This window comes from Rhincodon typus, chromosome 2 (genome assembly GCF_021869965.1).
Source record: "Rhincodon typus isolate 14 chromosome 2, sRhiTyp1.1, whole genome shotgun sequence".
Lineage (NCBI taxonomy): Eukaryota > Metazoa > Chordata > Chondrichthyes > Orectolobiformes > Rhincodontidae > Rhincodon > Rhincodon typus.
The window spans coordinates 28174753-28196447 of NC_063333.1; the positions used below are offsets into that span (position 1 = coordinate 28174753).

Genomic DNA, 21695 nt, shown 5'->3' on the forward strand with positions numbered 1-21695 from the left:
TTATCTCAGACTCCAGCATCGGCAGTTCCTACCATCTCCAGTGAAGGTGATTGTTTGCATTATCTGGGTGCACAGTCTAAAACTTGCAGGCATCCAGTAGCATGGGCAGGACTATTGCTCTTCAGACTTTCAGTTTGGCAGGAAGGTGGACACTCCTATTTGAAGTCTAGCAAAGGCTACACTTGTTTTAACCATTCTTGCATGTATCTTCTCACCACTACAGACTACTCAGGAGTGAGTGTCTGGATGAGTGAACTTGTCCATTGCTGGCAGATGTTCATCCATTGACTATAACCTTGGCTCCGGACAGGGGTTTCCTGGAGCAGGCTGGTCTATCGCTTCAGTTTGCTTCATTGGAACTTTCACCTTGCAGCTGGGGCACTGTTGTCAGTAAACAGAGTGTCACAAAGTCGGCTGTTGGAAACCCTGGTCTTTGCCTGGAGTTAGCTCACGTTGCAAAGCTTCCCACCCATATAATATCTGATTTCAATGCCAGGATCAACATTGTAGAAGGCAGAGAACATGGCAAAGAAAGAGATGTCAAGAGAGAATTGGTGCTCGCATGCAACCCATTTAACTTAAAGAATAAGTCAGTCATCGAAAGGTTGAATCTTCTAGATGCTCTAATGCTTGAAACAAATGTTCTCAGGCAGGTACAAACAAGCTGTTAAGGCGGCAAATGCAATTTTGGTATTTATTGCTACAATTGGAGTTTAAAAGATAAAGTCGCCATAGTCCCAGAGGGGGCATAATTTTAAGGTGATTGGAGGAAGGCATAGGGGAGATGTCAGAGGTAGGTTCTTCACACAGAGAGTGGTGGGCATGTGGAATGCACTGCCAGCAATGGTAGTGGAGTCAGATACTTTCGGGACATTTAAGCAACTCTTGGATAGGCACATGGAGGATAGTAAAATGAAGGGCATGATCTTAGAGTAGGATAATAGGTCGGCACAACATCGTGGGCCAAAGGGTCTGTACTGTACTGTTCTATGTTCTGTGACCACAGGGCTGATCTGTCATTAGAGAGACACAACTGGTGGTGGCTCAACCAGAGGGTCACCACACCTCAGAAGGGGACAAGGCTGAGTAGATGGGACCTTTGTGGTAACATTGGCGAGTCTGGGAATTGAACCCACGCTGTTGGCATCACTCTGCGTCACAAACTGCACTGGCAATCACTGGGAGAATTTAGAGACATAGATAGATTTTTGAAAAATGAGGAAGTATAGGGCTAAGAGGCACTGGCAAAAAAGAGGAGTGGAGTCCTGGGACAGATCACCCACAATCTCATAGAATGGCAGGGCAGATTTGATGAGCTTTGTATTTTTTGATAAATATACATTCATTCGTGGGTCACGGACATGACCTTTAGAGAGGGATCCTTACCTGGTCTGGCCTACATGCAACTCCAGAACCACAGCAATGTGGTTGATTCTTAACTGCCCTCTGGGAAATTAGGTATGGGCAATAAATGCTGACCTAGCCAGCGATGCCCTCATCCCATGGATGAATTTTAAAAAAACACCACTAGCTGGACCATATTGACTGTCCCTAGTTGTCCTTGAGAAGGCAGTGGCAAGCTGCCTTCTTGAACCACTGCAATCCATGTGCTGTCGGTAGACCCACCATGCTGTTTTGGGGAGGGAATTCCAGGATTTTGTCCGAGAAATAGAGCAGGAACAGCAATATATTTCCAAGGCTGAATGGTGAGTGACTCGGAGAGAAACTTACCAACCTACTCAATGAAAACTTCATCCCGTGAAGGAATAAAACAAAACTGCCACTAATGTCAGATTGCAATGGTTGAATCGTCTGCATTTTGCCAGCTGTTACAATATTCAACCTTCTATAAGAACAGTCAAACACAGAGGCTATGTCTTTTTTCAACTCACGCTGCACTATTGCTCCATTTATTTCCTGTTTCCTAGGTTTTCTATTCAATTCAGCATGGCTGCTGTTCTCAATTATGGATCTTGGCTCATTCCCAGACTTTTCAATAAAAGGTGATTCCACCAGGCAGGTCACATGGCCAACTCACAGAGGATTACCTCATCATTGGGAGACATGAATACTTGCGGGGGTTGCTCATTTCCAAAACCATTGCTGGAATTAAAACAGAAACTCCACCATGCAACATTTGATGCATAACAAATAGTACAACTCACTTTGAAATTATTGCAATCTACATACATTGGAAGTATTGCAGAAAATAATTTTGCATCATTTAAAATGAATTTATGGTATTTATAAAAACACCATATTCATGAAAACTTTTACTTTAAGTAAAATGCAGAACAGTTGTGTCAATTGTGAAAAGCTCGTCATTTTGTGTTCATCAAGATGAAGCATTTCTGCTTCTCTCTTTCTAATGTGGTAACCAGGTTTGCAAAAACTTTGCCTCCTTTGTGTGCCACAACTACTAATCATAATATTTGTTATAAAAAAAAGCTCTGCCTTGTTTGAAAAGCATTGGAGATTATATGGTCATTATCACATTGCTGTATATGGGAGATCAGGGTGTGCAAATTGGTTGCCCCTACGTGACAACAGTGACCACATTTTGAAAGTGCTTTGTTGACTGGAAAGCCCTAGGCTCCTGAGTACCCAAAAGATGCAAAATAAATGCAAGTCTTCATTTTCTGTCTTCTTATTAAAATGCAAAAATATCACCACATCATTTCCATGCAAGGTTATCCCATCGAAGTGAAGCACATCCAACCCATCTACTCTCTCTCTCTCTCTCTCTCTCTCTCCTGTGGGCAATAAATGTGCTTTTTTTTTTGCCAGGGGTTGGAGGAAGAGATGATCAATTCAGGTTTAAGTAAATGAACAGAGAAAAGCTACAATGCCTCAAATAAAATTTTAGATGCTGTATGTTAATTGCCAAAATCAGTGTCAATGCCCACAAATCTGCACTTTTGTGTGATATTTCATTTATCAGAAAACCTCACCTGCGTTTTGCATACATAACAGATACTAGTATTGGTCCAACAAACCAGTTATCTACACAGTGACTCCTGAACAATTTGTTCATTTTTCCTCATTGCCGAGGTGTTCAAGTCTCTAGTTTTTTTTTTAAATTGCCTATTTTTATTATTTTCCAGTCATAAAAATGTACTTTCTCCACCAAATTGCCTTCCCAAATTAGTAAGGAAATTCCACAAGACAACTCCTACACTATAAACCCCCAAGAGAAAGATTTGATCATAAGTATTCAAAAAAACATAAGTTTGTGTATAAAATTGGCTTGCTCAATATAATGTTCCACACTAGCACCTCAATGTCCCAGATACCAAGTGCACTCTTCCTGGAGCTGATGCCACTTTCCCATAGCAACCAGCTAAAATTCATACAAATTTTCTCTTCAACATCCTTGGGAGCACCCATTGGTGCATACCTCATCAGAAGAATTTCTGAATCACTGCTTCCCCCCTCCAGCAAATATTACTTCCAAATAATTCAAACACATTCTAATTGGGTCTGAACAGCCTACATTCTTTATGGTCTTATGATATATTGACTTGCACAGTACATATCTCCTAAACATTTCTAGCAGAGAAAACCAACAAATTGAAACAATCACTTATCAAGGTTTAAGCAAAAGTAGCATCAATTTAACTTGCAGTAATTTGGAGTTGAGCATTAAGGCAAGTGCCCAAGTGGAAAGATATAACAAAGCAAAACGAACTAGAATAGCTTTTAAGCTATATTCACAACTATTTATTACTTTTATGATACATATGCTATATGTAACTTCTAATTAGAAATAAAATCAATAATGCACCTAAATGTCCAAATATTTTGAAATTAATTATTCAATCAGCTTGTTAATCTAAACTGAACAAGCATATTCCAATGGTCAAGTAACACCAATCATGCACTGTCCAAAAATGCACTGTCCCACAGCTACAATCTATCGTGGTTCAGATTTATGCACAGGTGACCAAGCTCTGTTCATCCAGGCAGCTACACACTTAGAACATGATGTAACACACAGTGAAAACAGAAAATGCTGGAAAGATATAATAGACTCATCAGCAGCAACGAAAGGTAAAGAAAATACTTATCCAACATATCTCTGCAAAAGACTGATTGGTTTTCTTCAGGTTACCAGCTATGTGTTTTTTTTTAAATCTTCAAATCATCCTGAGAAATGAGTTCTTGATATTCATTTTTACACAGAACGGAAATCTGTTCACTGCCAGACTTTCATTCTTTGGTTTCCGTTCTATGAACTCAATTCCCTCTGTTTTATATTATGATCAGAACGCGTGTTTATTTTCTCTCCTGATTTTTATTTTTAATAAATTTCATTAGTTTATACTAAGTTTGTGCTAGTAAGTAAAATTACAAACATAATGAAATCACAAAACTGTCTATTAAAGCAAAGTAATAATACAAATGAAAGTTACGATAAATATGGCAATATTCTATTCAAGTGGCTCCACTGTACTAGTTAATTTCATCAGAATGGCACTGGTATTTGACTGCTATATATTTGCAGAAGAAACCTGCTAGTTTCTGGCAAACTAATGAAAGAAGGTTCTTGCTGTGCCCCGCAGCAGCTCAAACGCGAGAACTTTCACTGTGCTCTGTACAACTTTGCTGAAGTATTCTTTTGTCCGAAAGAAAATTCCTTCTATTGTAACAGGAAACAGCAGCATTCATCGAGGACACTGAAATAAACTGAACCCGAAAGAGAAAGCATCACCACAATCGGCTTCCAAATGCATGATTCAGACTTTAAACAAGGCAATCACATTACAAGGTCTTTGGCTTTATTTTGTTTGAGAGAGGGCGAGATTAACCAGCCACATTTTGTTTTCATTAGGATGGTGGTACGTGCAAATAATACAATTATGCACTTTCAATACAAAGGTACACATCAACCGGATTTCTGTCACTGCATCATCCATTGTAAATAAATGAAAAGCACTTCAATTATTTTTAGTGATTGAGCTCAAATTAAAGAGTAAATGTGATGTTTTTCCCTTCAGTTTACTGAAACCACTGGAGCCAATTTGAAAGGAAACTGCAGTGTGCATATTGCAAATAAACTGTAAAAATTGTACAATATTTTTCCTTATTGAACTAAAAAAAATCATAAGAATTTACAATAATACTTTGCAAGGAAAAATACAAGCTGCAGCGATAATATTCATCTTTTTCAACAGTGTTCAGCATTCTCTTCCAACTCATCTCATTGGGCCTGTCAGATTACCAAACACAAGGCTGCTTCTATTTTGAGGTTTGACTTGTTACTCTGACAACAAGTACAATGCCCTGGCCCTCTGGCAGGATGGAACAGGGAGGAATATCAAACGCAATGCAAGTATACAGAAGAAAGGATCTTCTCCGTTTAGAGTCATAGCACTCAAACAGATCCTTCAGTTCAACTCATCCATGCCAACCAGCTGATCGAGTCCCACTTACCTGCGTTTGGCCCATATCCCTATAAATCTTCCCTATTCACATACCTACCCAATTGCCTTTTAAATGCTGCAACTGTAACCCGCATCCACTACTTCCTCTGGCAGTTCATTCCACATATGAACTACTTTCTGAGTGAAAAAGTTGCCCCTCAGGTCCCTTTTAAATCTTTTTTTCCTCTCACCTTAAACATATGCCCCCTAATTTTGAACTCACCCACCATAGGAAAAAGACCTTTGCTATTCAGCTTATCTATGCCCCTCATGGCTGGACAAACCTCCACAAGGTCACCCTTCAACCTCCAGTGACAAATGTCCTCGCCTACCCGGAGTCTCCTTATAACTCAACCTTTCAGTCCCAGCATCATCCTGGTAAATCATTTCTGAACCCGCTCCAATTTAATAATGTCCTTCCAAAGCAGGGCAACCAGAACTGTACTACAAAAGTGGCCTCATGCATGTTCTGTACAACCACAACATGATGTCCCAAATCCTATACTCAACGGTCTGAGCAAAGAAGGCAAGTGTCCTGAACACCTTCTTAACCATTGTCTACTTGTGACGCAACTTTCAAAGAATCAAAGAACTATGTACCTGAATCCCTCAGTCTCTCTGTATGACTACATTACCCAAAGCCCTGCCATTAACTGTACAAGTCCTGTGTTTGTTCATTTTGCCAAAATGTAATACCTCACATTTATGATTAGAGAAGTAAGGAAGCAGCAAACCACCAGCATTTCGCTTGACTAATTCCAAAGGGTACAGCCCCTATACAATAGGACTCAACAAGAATGCATGCTTTGAATTTACTGAGCCGATAGTCTAATGCAGGAAGTTGGTTCATTGATGTAAATCTTTACCATTCACTGTGGTGTTATGGGGCAGTAGCAAGTGGAGATACGGTAATTTACTCAAAGTTGCAAGGAAGAAGCAGGGATGGAGCCGAGGCCATTTTCTGTTGCCAGGGGCCATGATGGAGCAGAAAGTGAAACTTAGAGCTCAGAATGGGAGGAAATGCAAATGCTAGACAGGTGCTGCTTTCCCATTGCAGTCCACCTTCATTTATCCATCCACATTAAGTCAATCGAATCAATGAGGTGCTGACCTCTAGTCTAGTGCCAAATTAGCTGACCTCAGGCCAGCAGTGACTTCAGTACCGCAACAGACCTCATTGTTCTCGGAGGAAAGTGAGAGGGAAAATGAGAGAAAAATAAATGTGAAGAAAAAAGAATCAACCCTACACAAAAGGATTACATTTTAAATCATCAAGTTGTCTTCCACTCCAACAACCCAATCTCATGATATAGTTCCATTGGGTGTATTTAATAACACGTTTCTCGGTTTTATATACATGGAGATTTTGTTTGCAAAGTTCTTGACTAAAAAAATTAAGATTACAGTATATTTTCACTTTGATAGTTGAGATAGATCCTCTTCATTAATATCCCTGTGTTTACAAGTAACACCTATAACAATCTTGTCATGCTATTTCTTTTAAAATTCAATCATAAGATAGAGATTGAGGATTCCCTGAACTGTATACAGAAGTGTACAAGTAAATATCTGACCTTGGATGGAGATGGGAAAAGCTTTCTAAAAAAAAGTCTGCTTTCTGGATTTTTAAATAAAAACCTCTTTGATTAATTGTCAATCAGATTATTGCTATTTATAAGGCAACACAGTTGCAGGCTGACTGGATCATGAGTTTTCTGCTAAACTTTAGCCTTATATGAGAAGCTACTTTAATATTTACAGTCAAGAGCAGTTTCGTTTAAATTTGCAGAATAGGTGAAATTTACAACACATAAACTTACAAAACAGAAGCAAAGACAGACCATTTGGCCCTTCAAGGCTGCTCCACCATTGAATAAAGGCGAAGGCTGATTTGTTTCTGTTCTGAATTTCACATTCCCATCTATCTCCTATGACCTTTGATCCGTTTGCCCAACAACAAGCTATCTACCTTAGTTGAAAATTTAAGTCAATCTCACCTTCACAGCCTTCTGAGACAGAGTTCCAAAGACAGAGCTCTCAGGGGAAAAATAAAATCCCCTCATCTTTGTCCTAAAGGAAAAGAAAACCCTTATCTTTTTAAACAGTGGCTCCCCAGCTCTGGATGTCCCCACAAGGTGAAAAACCCCTTCTGCATCCACTTTGTCAAGATAATTCATGATCTTATAAACTTTAAACAAATCATCCCTCATTTTTCTAAATTCCAATGGAGAAACACCCATCCTGTCCACTCCATTCTCTTAAGACAACCTGCTTATACTGGGTATTAATTGAGTAAATCTTCTCTCTCCTGCTTCGAAGTATTTACATCTTTCCTTAAATAAGAAGACCAAACTGCATACATCTTTAAGATAGGCTGCATAATTAAAACAGAACATTTTTATTTGTACATGCAATTCCTCTCAGAAAGGTTAGCATTCAATTAGACTTTTTTAAAATTCATCCTACCAAAGTGAACTTATCCCATCTGCATTTTTTTTTGCCCATTCCTTTACCTTATCGATATTAATGTGCATTCCTGTGAGGTCATCTTCACAATACACTTGCCAACTATCTTAGTGTCACCTGGAAATTTGACCACCATGCCTTCAATTCCCTCATTTAAGTTTGCAAAAAGTGGAGACCCCAGCACACAGTCCTTGTCACATTCTACCAATCCAATAAAGCTCTAAGTAACATACTTTCAGTTTTCTGCCAACCAGCTAATCTTCTGTCCGTGTTTGCATGTTACCCCCTACATCATGATTTTCTGCTTTGCACATGTCCGCAAGAGCCCATTCCTATCTTTCCACATCTAACCATCTACTTCACGCTCAAGCATCTGTGTGGAGTTTGCACATTCTCCCCGTGTCTGTGTGGGTTTCCTCCAGGTGCTCCAGTTTCCTCCCACAGTCCAAAGATGTGCAGGTTAGGGTTGGTTGGTCTTGCTTAATTGCTCATAGTGTCCAGGGATGTGCAGGCTAAGTGGATTAGCCATGGGAAATGCAGGGCTTTAGGGAAGAGGGTGGGTCTGGGTGGGCTGCTCTTCAGAAGGTCAGTGTGGGCTTGTTGGGCTGAATGGCCTGCTTCTACACAGTAAGAAATTCTATGACTTATTGCACAATATTTTCTCTCCACCTCCTTTGTTTGCATTTTGATTATTTGCATTCAACTAATAAATGAAGCAATTTTCAGAGCAGTTAACTTGGATCAGAAACTATCCAAGATCACTCCAGAACAGCCAGTTCCCTTTCAAAAAAAAGTGATCATTTGTAGAATTTGTAAAGGAATGCACAGAAAGAATATCAAGGAAGGTTGTGGAACTATCAAAAAGAGTTAAATCCAGGCAGCTCCCACACAATTTCTACTAATTACTTGTGGGGTAACAGTAATGTAACCCAGAATAAGGTTGCCTGTTAACCTAAAGATGCACTGCTTTAATATGACGGATATAAACTTGCAAAGTTTGAGTGAAATATTATAAACAATAGAAATAACTGAAAATTCACTTCCGCTTTCCTGATGTTCAAAGAAATAAATCTCAGGTGTAGAACGGGCTCAAAGTAAAGGCTGACTGATTTTGCAAGAAATTTCAGAGTGTTGGCTGTGCAGTCATGTAATTGCAAAACAACAGCGAATTTCTGCGTGAATAAATACAGTACCTGCCCTGGTTTCATTCCACTTGCAATAGAAATTAAAACGACAAAGAAAATATTCAGTTTAAAAAAGGTCAATTAAAAAGGACTGAAGTTCAATTCCCCCTGTCAACTCTGAAACTTTTATGACTGCAACACTACCCTAACCATTGCAGCAAGTTCCAGATGTATACAATAATTCATCAATTTAAACTGCTTCAGAGTTTTGTATTTCTCCTTATTAAAAACGAACAGATTTATTCTTTAAACACGATTTAACATTTCCCAAAGCACCACCACGTGTTTAATCATGGTGACAGTCTTTAAAAAAAGTGAATGTATGGGAATGATTCAGCGATGTGACAAAGAGTATGTATCAGAAATGTAGTTCCTGGGGCGATATAGTCAACTTCCAACAATGTTATTGATGAACTTTTTCGTCTAAGGCTACAAACCTAACATCTCATTCAGGGGCAAATCTCAAGAATGTTGCAATATATTGCCACATAGAATGACAGAACAAAAGTCAGCTCCAGAGGTCTATCATTACCTTTCACCAGCAACGAGGTTTTGACAACAAGATAACTGCACCCTCTCGTATCTCATACCTGCGCAGACTGGCTACAATATTTCAGACCATACAGACATGCTGTAGTCATATCATGCCATTGTGTTATGATGCTTCTAGCATGAATAACAAAATAGCTGATAAGAAAATGTCACACCGTTACTACACTGCAGAACTAAGTCACCAATGTTATGCAATAAGAACTGAAGAGATAGAAGTAGGAGTAGGCCATAAGGCCCCTCAAGTCTATTCTAACATTCACTAAGATCATTGCTGCTCTTTGACCTCAATGTCACCTTCCCAAACTATTCCCATATCCCTCAATTCCCCGGCTGCTGCACTTTGTCACTGCTTCTGCCAAGAGGTCTACTACAATGGTATGCCACACTTCCTATTTCACCCTCACATGTCCACTGTTGCTGAGGGGCTCTGCGACATCCATTATCCAGCTATGCTGAGATCAACTCTTCCTTTTGCTGCCTGCTTCCACTTTGCCCTCCAGAAGAGACCGCTGTAGCTTTTCAGCTTGAAGCAAGCAGCCAAAATATTGACATTTCCTTTTCTAAAGGTCAATTTTAGTAGCTCGTTTGCTCTTGCAAGTCCAAATACCTCAGCATTTGTCTTATGATCTGTATGTGGAATTTTTGGCATACATCTTGGCATCCAAATATCCCAAGGCCTTCATTTTCTTCAACTGGTCTTTATTTATTATCCAAATTTCAAAGCAGAAAGGAAAATAGATAGAATACAATGTTTTATGGGATTTTCCTATTGACAGTCTTGTAATCTGTTGATTACAATCTTGAAGATACTTAATGATTAAGCACCCATAACCCTCAGGGCTAGAGAATTCCAAAGATTACTAGCCCTATCAGTGAAGCAATGCACATAGAACATTGAACATAGAACAGTACAGCACAGTACAGGCCCTTCAGCCCATGATGTTGTGCCGAACTTTTACCCTAAACCTAAGGTCTATCTAACCTCCACCCCTACCTTATACTATCGTCCATATGCCTATCTAATAGCCGCTTAAATGCCCCTAATGAGGCCGACTCCACTACCCTCTCCGGCAATGCATTCCACATCCCGACCACTCTCTGAGTAAAGAACCTACCTCTGACATCTCCCCTATATCTACCTCCACTCACTTTAAAACTATGCCCCCTCGTAATAGCTACCTCCACCCTAGGAAAAAGTCTCTGGCTGTCCACTCTATCTATTCCTCTGATCATTTTGTACATCTCTATCAAATCAAATCACAATCATAAATGGCTGGTTCCTTTTCCTGAGGCAATGAGCCCTAGTTCCAAACTGCACAACCAGGGAAAGCAGCTTCTCAGTATCTGCCCTGTCAAATCCTCTATGGGTTCTACAGATTTCCGTGACAGCAACTCTTAACTTTTCTGAACTCCAAAGAATAAACGCTTAATTGACTCAATCTCCTCATAAGGCAGCCAACAAATCTAATGAACCTTCATTGCTCCCACTAATTATAGTTTTGGACTTCACCAAATCACACTCAAAAATGTATGAAATCATAATCATACTAGATTATGTTCGAGTTTCCTCTACTTTAAGATTAAAAATTAACTGTATCTCAAAACATAAAACTGTTTTGTTTTTAAAAAAAGTTCATTCTGGAGTTGGTTCATCGACATATTGCTCTAGAAAACTGTCATGGACTCATCCCCCAAGTTGTTTTTTAACAATTTGGTTTTCTTTACCATCATGAAGATCAAAGTTGATCATGAGTATTGCATTTCCCTAGTTTCCTGCTCTTCTAATTTGTTGATTTACACTCAGTTCAACAATATGGCTAGTAGCAATGAAATAATGCTGATTCCGCAATCTAACTTTCTGGGAGAAGACAGTCTACTATACAGTATCTCTACTGCTTTTAGCTCATTCTTCATCCATCAAGGTTACCTCACTTCCTTTACTATTTTACATGTTTTTTGAAAAAGTTAAGAACATTGAAATATTTGATCTCCAGTCTTAATTGTTTTGCAACCAGTTCTCAGAAATGGTGACTTAACCAAACTGTTTATCTCTATTTATGCCACTCATCAACCTTGTTTCCAGTATCTTGTGTATTCAGATATAATGCCTTTAATTTTAACTTAGTCCCATCAAGGTTAAATAACAATGAATTAATTCCCATCACTGTTCTTTAACTCTATGCTCCAATTGGACATAATCTGTTCAATTTTACCAAAACCACTACTGTCTGACAGCCTTGATTTTTCTCTTCAGACTTATACATGCACTCTCCCTCAACACCACCATCTACGTCCCTGAACCATCCCTTCCCCTTTATAGTTTGACGGCCCATCCTACCACCCAAGTTACTCGATTTGGCAGGACATTTGATTCCAGCCCAGTTTAAGCCATTTCTCCAGCCACTGGGAGGCATCCCTTATCTTGGGACAGGTCAGGCAAAACAGACTTTAGGGCCAAAAACAAAAGGTGCTGGAAAAGCTCAGCAGGTCTGGCAGCATCTGTGAAGGAGAAAACAGAGTTAACGTTTCGGGTCCGGTGACCCTTTCTCAGAACTCTGATGCTGCCAGACCTGCTGAGCTTTTCCAGCAACTTCTGTTTTTGTTCCTGATTTACAGCATCCGCAGTTCTTTCGGTTTTTACAGACTTCAGGGCTCCTATTTGTGGCTGCAGGGAACTGTGCTCACCAATCCAACCTCCACTACTTGAGAGGCCTCTTGTATTACATTGGTTAATCTGCCTATTCTGCAGTCCAACCTCTGTTCTCATCCATACGAACAGCAAGCACCTTGTACCTGCTCACTGCTCAATGGCAATGCAGTGAGGCTCCCTCACCAACAGCCCCTCGTGTGCCTATTGCCCTGAAGCAGCACTTCTTCCTGATCCAGGGATAACTACCTAAAGACAAAAATAGCTCTGCGTAAACTAGGTTTTCCCACAACCAGATTAATATTCTGCAAGCGAGTGCTGCTATTGCTGCAAGAAACTTGAGCTGCAGAAGTTGGTGATCAATTACCAACTTAAAAGAGGCAATTGCCAGGTGAAGACCAGAAACTTAACTCACAGGAAGTGGGGCAATAAGACACGCCCAGTAGTTCTATTTTCATAGAGTGCTTCCATTTCCTGTATGGAAACTGAAATTACACTGCCTCTTTTTTAACCGTTTTCTCTTCCATTCTTTTGAGGGAGAGCTTGAAAAGCAGCATTATCAAACCTTTGTCTGATCAACTTTCCATAGCCAATGTAGTTATTTACAGAAGCAGCAAGTTTACAGACAGCCAGGGAAAGGGATGGGGAGGGAGAAAAATGATGGCAGCAGATGGGGTGGGGGAATCATTGTGTTCACCACTGATATGATGCAGCAATCAAATTCGAAGCTTTTTATTCGCGAAAAGTTGAATCTACAGCAAGAGAGCTCAAGGAAAGCTTGTTCGATAACAAAGAGAGACAGCCTCCTCTCGAGCCATTCTCAGCTCAGTATGCTGCTTGGTCTCTGAGGCAGAAATAACAAAGAAACAGAACTTCAAAAGGAGCAACCACAGCAGAACAGTGCTTCTCAGATGTTAATGCCCCATACAATGCTGTTAAACTCAACTAACGTGTCAACAATTTGTCCAGACAATTTCTGAGCCCTGCTGGTAATTAATTAGTTGCCTGGGAAGGACTGCAAAGATCACAATTTAAATCGTAGCCACATCCCAAAACATCTGCTCAGGACACAGCATAATAAGCTGCAAACAAAGCTACAAATGAAAACATTGACAAATTAGGTGTCGTCTTGGTGAGTGAGCAATGTACATTCTAAAAAATAACAAAATAACATAGGAACATTCCTACGCTACCAAATCATCCTATATTAATACTGTCCATGTCAATATACTGGAACAGCCTGATCCAGCCACAAATACTAGCTATTGTGGTGCTAGAAATTTCAGATGGAATGTTCGATTTACCATCTTAACTGTGTATTTTCTAGTGAAGATTTCCAATAGCTTGTAACTGAAAATACAAAGTCATTTTCAGTTACAAGTTATTGGAAATCTTCACTAGAAAAAATACAAAGTCAATTTCAGTTATTAGTAATGGAATCATTTTTAACAAGCAAGCACAATTTATCGCATGATGACTTTAAATGACACCCCTCATATAATACAGCCCGTAACTGCAAGATCACTTCTTGGCAGCTCATGTTGTACTTAGCTAACATAAATGTGGACACGAGTTTCAAGGCATATGCAGGTAGTACTGACGTCAGCGCTAACGTTACTGCGCAGGAGACCTACAACAGAGAGCCTCTAAGGAACTGCAGCTCCTGAGATCACAAGGTTAACAGCACTAATGGCAAGTGGTGGGAGGTGAAGGGAAAAGAATATGCTGGCTTAATTTCTTAATTGATCCAGAATGCCACACACAATTAAAGGTCATAGGTGGAATGTATCAATATACTGAAGTCATGTTAAAACCAAATTTGATCTTTTACTCCACAGGCAAAATTTACCCAAGTTCAGTACCTTTGAAGTACTATGATAACATTAAACACTTACTAAACACAGAACTAAGCTACGGAAAGCATCCATCCAAAGTTTCAATCTATTTTTTTTTTCCTTTCTGTGATTGATTGATCTACAATGCATGTCCTGGTTCTGCTTTCATTTCCAACTCCAGTATTCAGCCTTAATTTTTAATTCCCTGTGGAACTGATAATATTTCATACTGATACTTGTATGAATGGAAATACTGAGATGCAAGGATTACACATAACCAAAAAGTCACGTTTTAAATACAATATCTGACAAACTTTCTTTACAAAAGCACTGAAGCAAATGACGTCAAACACAAAATGTTACACTTCTGCATGACACATTGATCAAAAAAACCATGTGAATCTGAGGTTGTCTCCATCTAAAACCAACAAGAGTCAGCCTTTTCTTTCCCATGAAAAGTGAAACTTTAACAGGGACTGACTGCTAACTTTCTAAATTAGCTTAACTATTTCTGAAGCCCTTTGTAATTCCAAAGTTATCGGGGGAAGAGCCAACTTGCTGGCTTATCTGTTCTACATCTCCTTCCAACGCGACTTCCACTTAAACCAGCAAGGGATAATCCTGTACATTTATGTTCTTAAAACGGACATTCAAAGTGGACTGTTTTGTGTGCAAACATACCTCCATCATGCAAATGGTAATCACAAGTAAATGTTTCTTCTCTCCTCCCTCCCTCCCTCAAAATCCATGTTATCAATATACTGTGCTGCACTAAGTATTTTAACTTTGCAGAAATATGCTGGTCTTGAATTAGCTTCTCAGATTAATGTCGGTTACCAGTATCTTAAATAATGAAAAGTTCAATCATGACTTTACTTTCATAATCGTACATGAGCATCTTTAATACGCTGCACCTACCTTTCTGTAAGTTATGTAATATTTGAAAAGTATTCAACTTCATTTGGGCTCAATGGTTAGCACTGCTGCCTCAAAGCACCAGGGATCCGGGTTCAATTCCACCCTTGGGCAACTGCCTGTGTAGAGTTTGTACATGCTGCCCATTTCTGCTGGGTGCTCTGGTTTCCTCCCACAGTCCAAAGATGTGCAGGTTAGGTGGATTGGCCATGCTAAATTCCCCATAGTGTTCAGGGATGTGCAGGCTAGTGGGTTAACCATGGGAAATGCAGGGTTACAGAGACAGGGTAGGGATATGGGTCTGAGTGGGAGGCTCCTCAGAGACTTGGTCAGTGGGACCTGTTGGGCCAAATGGCCTGTTTCCACACTGTAGGGGTTCTACGGTTCTATTAACGTGTACTGAAATAACACTTAATGTCGGAAACTGTGCAAAACACTTCAGACAGGCTGAAGGTAAAGGAAAATAAATAACAATCCAAAGTAGTCATGATTAGGAGGTATATCTGAAAGTTTTTTTTTGAAGAATGGAGTGTTCATGCAGAAGTGACAGCCAGTGAGTGAATTCATTCAGTGAGGCAATTCTACAAAGCACACAGTGTAGGCAGCTGGGGCACAGCCACTGAATATTGGGCAGACGTAGCTGGGCAGGTACAAGAATGTTAGAATGGGATTTGGTGCACAACACGGTATGAACAGCAAAGGTTTTGGTCAATCCATTTTTACACAGAGGGTCACTTGACCCAGAGCAATAGAATAGACGAGTCGGCAAGTAACAAAGAAATGGATGAAGGTTTCAGCAGAAGATCTGACGAGCAGTTGAAGGCGCAGGTGAAAGGAGGCAGTCTTTTATCCAAAGTTAGAACCTCAATTTGGAAAGGAATAGGGCACCAGTGTTCTGAACAACCTGGTTCAGTCTAATGGATCATGGAGTTCTTGTGATGCAATAAAGAACTGCACTGTTCTTTCAAATGTTGAGCTGAAGGGAATGTCAGTTCATCTAATACTGGCCAAATCAACTAGCTAAATCAACATTGAGGCAAAAGAGAGGGCCTGGTGCATCAGCAGAGTGCAGATCAAAATTAATCGCCTGCCTGCAGATGATGTTGCCAGTGAAAGAATATCATTGAGAAATAGGAGAAGGTCAATGATGGACTTCTCAAGGTGATGGTGCAGTGTTGAGACAAAAAGCTGTGGATGGAGACACTTTCTCCCTGAACAGATGGCTAAGGGGGACAGATACACTCAGCTGGACATCAGGAGAGAGGTGTTGAAGAGAGTGGCATATTGTCAAATACAGCACAGAGATCATGAATAATAAAAAAATGTAATTCATGGCTTTAGTTTGTGCTGTTTTAAACTGAAATGAGAAGAGTGGAAATCTAATTAAAGTGTATGAACAGTAAGCACAGAAATGGGAGGAAAGAATGTATTCAAGAAATACAAGCAGAAAAGAACTGGAAACATTAATCAACTTTGCAAGTATCTGCAGAGAGAGAAAGATGAATCACAGTAAGTCTGCAGAACTGGAAGAAGTCGTGACCTGTAGAAAGGGAATTATTTAAACATCAGCTAGACTGAGAAACAGGAAAAGAAGTTGGGTGGTTAGCAATTTCATGGAAATGGGATCAAAGGACAATGAGATGGGTCTGATTGGTAAGACAAGCTTGAATTAAGTAATGAGAGATTCAGGAAAGAAATGAGAAATCGTGCGATGGGTGATCAGAATCAGGCAGTCTTTAAGGAGGTTTGTCTCATCAGGAAAGAAGAATGAAGTAAGATTGTCTCTTGATGACAAAAATAAGACTTCCAATCTGATGTTAGAGGAGGTTGGCAGAGATATGTAACGAGGAGGTCAGCAGTGGGAAAAGGCAGTGGATGACCTCTGTTCTCAATAACCCTGGAGATCTGACCAGCACAGCTTGATGTAACAACAGATGGCTAAGCCAGTTGTACATCAGAGCACTCAGGTCTGCCTGTCTTCAGATTGAACCAGAGAAATTGAGGTTCGTAATGACAGAAACTGCAGTAGCTTTTCTCAAAATCTTGTTTGGGGGCAAAACTACTGACGAATTCTGATTTTATTTGCAGAATGAGAAGTACAGCTATTAAATCTCTGCTTTTGCTAAAGAAAGAGTCTGCAAGTAAAATCTAATAATTATCAATGCCAGTCAGTGAGTTAAATTGCTCCTTTCAGTTTCAACGTTTATCTCACATTAAATTTTGTAAGGGAATTATACCATGACAAGCATCTCCAAGCCAGAGTCTAGGGTTTCTAGTCATATGACCGGAAAGAAACATAAAAAACACCACTGTAAAATTTCAGGAGATTTTTCTCCCCCCAGTTTATTCTAATTCAAAGGCTTAGCTGACCCATTTAAAACTGCCTTTGAAGTATTTGCCACATTTTTTCCAACTGTGAACAAGCAGCATATGGTAGATTTCTTTATCTTTGCTGCAGCCCAAATCTGTTCATCTTATGTAAAGGTTATGTAAACTACTCTGCCCTCTGAAAATCACAACCTAAACTATTCTACATTGATACATCGCGGACTATAAACATCTCTTTTTCAGTTTCAATCATCCCTAACTCTTTCCTTCAGTGATCAGCACTCCTGGAAATCACCTAAACAAGAACTTGCATTTATATAGCATCCTATAATCCTTTGCACAAGCCTTATTTTACAAAATTTGACACTGGGCCACAAAGAGATTATCACAGCTGATCAAAGCTTCGGTCAAAGAGGTATTTTTAAAAAGCAGTTTGAAATGAGAGAGGTGTGGAGAGGTTTTAAATAGAAAATTCCAGAACATGGATGAGGGCTTCAAAAGCAGATGGGCTGAGATAGCAAAAAAGCCAGGGTAGGTAGGATTAGATTGTGAATAAATCACCTTCAATGCGAGACAATAGCTGGGAGAGAAATGGAATCAGTGAGAGAGGTTACAAAGTCATAATCGATGTTATGCTAGTGTATTCCCAACAATAAATTTGAGTTTGTTTCATTACTCATGGGCTTCATTGTGGCTCATCCAGGACTAGACATCAAACAGCAACTTAGAAAAAACCTTTAACATAGTAAATCACCCAAAGTCCTTCACAGGAGTGATAAGAAAATAGGAGTCATTAAAGCTTTGTCAAAGAGATAAGTTTTAAGGAGTGACTTCAAGGTGGTGGGGGAGGGGGAGCACACAGGCAGTGAGCTGGAGTGGTTTAAGGAAAGAATTCTGGAGCTCAGATTCTAGGTATCTGGGCTGCCAACAACAAAATCATTAAAATCTGGAACGCACAAGGCAAATCTATGGAATTCATTACCTCAGAATGCAATGGATGCCAAAGCACTGAATAAACTTCAGGAGTCGGTAGACAGATCTTTAATTTGTAGGGGTAAAATAGTTATGGAGAGCAGGGAGGAAAGTGGAATTGGAATTGAGGCTGAAATGAAATTGTACTCAACAGCGGAGCAGGCTTAAGGAACTGAATTGCCTACTCCTGCTCTTAGAACTTATATTCTTACAATTAGTCAAATGATGGAAAAGGCAAAGATTTTAGAAGGTTGTAAAACTGAAGGTGGTTAAAGCGAGAGGTGTACCTTAAGGGATTTTAAAACAAGAGAAAGTAAAATTGACGCACAGCTGGAGTAGGAGATCACATTGGTGAGTGGAGACAGGGATGATAGGTGAATGGGATCTGGAGCAAGTTAGGACACACGCCACCAAATTCTGGGTAAGTTTCATTTTCTAAAGGATGGACAATGCAAGGTCAGCCAGGCCTGCATTGGAACAGCCAAGTCTAGAAGTAACAGAGGAAGAGCTGATAGATGTAGCAATGGAAAAGATGAGGCAGGGATGGAGTTATCGGAACAGGAGTAGGCTATTCAGCCCCTCAAATCTGTTCCACCATTCAGTGAGATCATAGCTGACCTGTAGGCTAACTCCATATACCTGCCTTTCGTCCCCATCCCTTAACATCTTTGCTTAAGAAAAACATGTCTATCTCAGACTTAAAATTAACAACTGATCTAGCATCACTTGCCATTTTCGAAAGAGAGTTTCAAACCTCTGACATCCTTTGTATGTAGGTGGGCTTCCTAACAACTCTCCTGAATAGTCTGAGAATTAGGGCAGGACCATGCCCCTGGTTCGAGAACCCCCAACTGGTGAAAATAGTTTATTTTTATCTACTCTGTCTTTTCTTGTTAATATTTTGAAGGCTTCAATCAGATCACCCCTTAACCCCCTAAGTCTGAGAGAAAACAGGTCTAATTTGAATAATCAGGTCAGAAGTGGAGATGCTCACCGATGAATGAAGCTGAACAATGTTCAGTCATCGCTCCTCAGATACTGAAGCAGTCCGTGTTCAAATGCAACAGGATCTGGACAGGACCAGCTTGGGCAGACAAGTGGCAAATCACATTGGTTCCACACAAATGCAAGTAATGACCATCTCCAATAACAGACAATCTAACCACTTTCCCTTGACTTTCAACGGTGTTATCATCACTGGATCCCCCACTTTCAATAGGTCGGGGACTAGGAATAGCCACAGGGGCTAGCTAGCATCTCAACTGATAGAGGCCGTTTTCAAATTGTGACACTGAGGACTTCCATGTCTTTGAGAAAGAGGAGCATACCAATTCCTTGCGACATTCCCAAAGTAACAGTGTAGAAGTGTGAAGTGAAGTCATTGCAAATAATTCTCTATGACTGGATGATTAAGATGGGACCACGCTAGTGTAATGCCACCTAGCAGATGTCAGACGTATTGGTCAACCATACCAAATGCTACAAACAAGTTGATAGGAATGAGACAGAATAGGTTGCACAATTTTAGTCACATAGAATGTCATTTATGACAGCTGAAGGTTTGTTTTGGTGTGGCGGGGTCTAAGCCTGACTGGAGGGACACAAACATGGAATTGTGAGGAACCCCTTCAATCCCTTCCAACAGGCAGCACAGAGGTAAGCACTACTGTTATAGATGAGAAAGACCATTTAGGCCATCCAAATTCATCCATACATGGCAGTTGACCTATTATTTAATGGGTTGATTAAGGAAGGCATGTTGGCTTGAACATGGGAATGTACAAGATCGTAAAATACCATTACATTCAGCCAGTCTTGTTGCCTTGGAACAATCGTCTCTTTCACTTTGTAAATCTTTGACTGATTCTGTATGCTTTTTTTTATCCACCTAAACGAGTGGGTAGGACCTTAATTTCAACATCATTTGCAAAACGGCTCATAAATGATTACAGTCATAACACAAAAAGTACTCTATTTACAGGTCAACTAACAAAAAAAAATAAATGTGTGTACTTATGCAACCAGCTGACTACAGAAAAAAAAGGGTATTCTTTACCCACTTGTAAAATCAAAAACATATGGCCAAAATCTTCTTTGGACAGAACCCTGTTCAGTCATGAAGTGTCAGGTTAAATTTAATGCTCAAACATGGATTCAAATGACAATATTCTACGGCACCAACTGAGCTAAAGTGGCAACATACACTTTGAGCAAAGTCAATCCTGCTCCTATGATGCTGCTTGGCCTGCTGATTCAATCTTGCCTAGACTGGTTACATATTTGATACATATGCATGTAACCTACCTCCCTCACCATAGAATCAACGCAGTTCAGCTGTACCTACAAAAAAAATACTAGAAATTGAAGGGGGTGGGGAAGGTGAAAGAGGTAAGAAGGATGTTTGTTAGGCAATGCTGCTGCTGTGGGTTCTCAGCTGTCAGCTACAACCATGGGCAAGCCCGATTTCCCCCTTTCACTACTTCACAAAGCAGCAGGACCCCTCTGACAAGAGGCTGCAAGTCCACGCCAGAAATTAATACGGTTGAGTCGGCAATCGTACGTTATCAGACCAAGCGGAACTGCACCAAAGTGGCAACCCGAGTCACAGAGCTCTCGTTGAATCGTTTCAACGCACAGGGAGGGAGAGAAAAAAAAAGGTCCAGTGAAAAATGGAACATCATTCCGTGTAAGGTCAGAAACTAGATGAATCCGGAAGAGGGAAGGATGGTGAAGCAGTTGAATCAACAGGGAGTTAGTATTAGCAAAGCCAGTCCCTATCCAGCCCAGGCCTTTGGCAGGCAGCTTACACCCCTCCTGATTTGGAAGGCGAGCATTCCTTCACTGAGAGTGACCCGGGGCAGGGTTCCTCATATTGATGTCTTTCTTAAATTCGCCCCAGAGCCTATAAAGTTATGAAGTGACAGAGATGTAGTTAAACTGGTGGAACTCGGCAGTGCGTGGAGAAACCCAGCACTCATTCAGACGTTTTACTGACGTCCGTTTAAAAAGGAAATCAGGTCAGACAGCGAGAGACCAGCAGGCTTTTTGTTTCAGGGTGGCGGTCACCCAGCCACACAGGACCAACAGCAGCAGAAATGTAAATTATTTTATTTTTAAATAAAAATTAAATAAACAAGATTTGATAACGTCGGAACCTACGGTGAAAGGAACAGTACTGCTTTGCGGTTGAGGACCCAGAGGAGTCAGATGGACTGATATCTGTGCATAAACACACACACACACACACCTCCCTCCCCAGCCCGAGCCGCAGACACGTTCTGCCCACAAACCAGTAGAAGACTTCAGACGACATCAGTGACAAGGGACGGGGGGAGGGGGAGTGACAAGGGACGGGGGGAGGGGGAGTGACAAG

General features: G+C 40.3%; 1 protein-coding gene across 2 annotated transcripts in view; it reads right to left on the reverse strand.

Moving 5' to 3' along the window:
- Positions 1-21695, reverse strand: part of ccny (cyclin Y) — a 242511-nt gene that overhangs the window by 204948 nt on the left and 15868 nt on the right. The window contains exon 1 of one of the 2 annotated variants that reach the window (XM_048616201.1): positions 21482-21591. The exons of the other annotated variant lie outside the window; for it this stretch is intronic. The gene's annotated coding sequence lies outside the window, so the exon portion shown is untranslated. Of the gene's footprint in view, positions 1-21481; positions 21592-21695 lie in introns of those variants that run through there. 2 annotated transcript variants of the gene reach the window in all.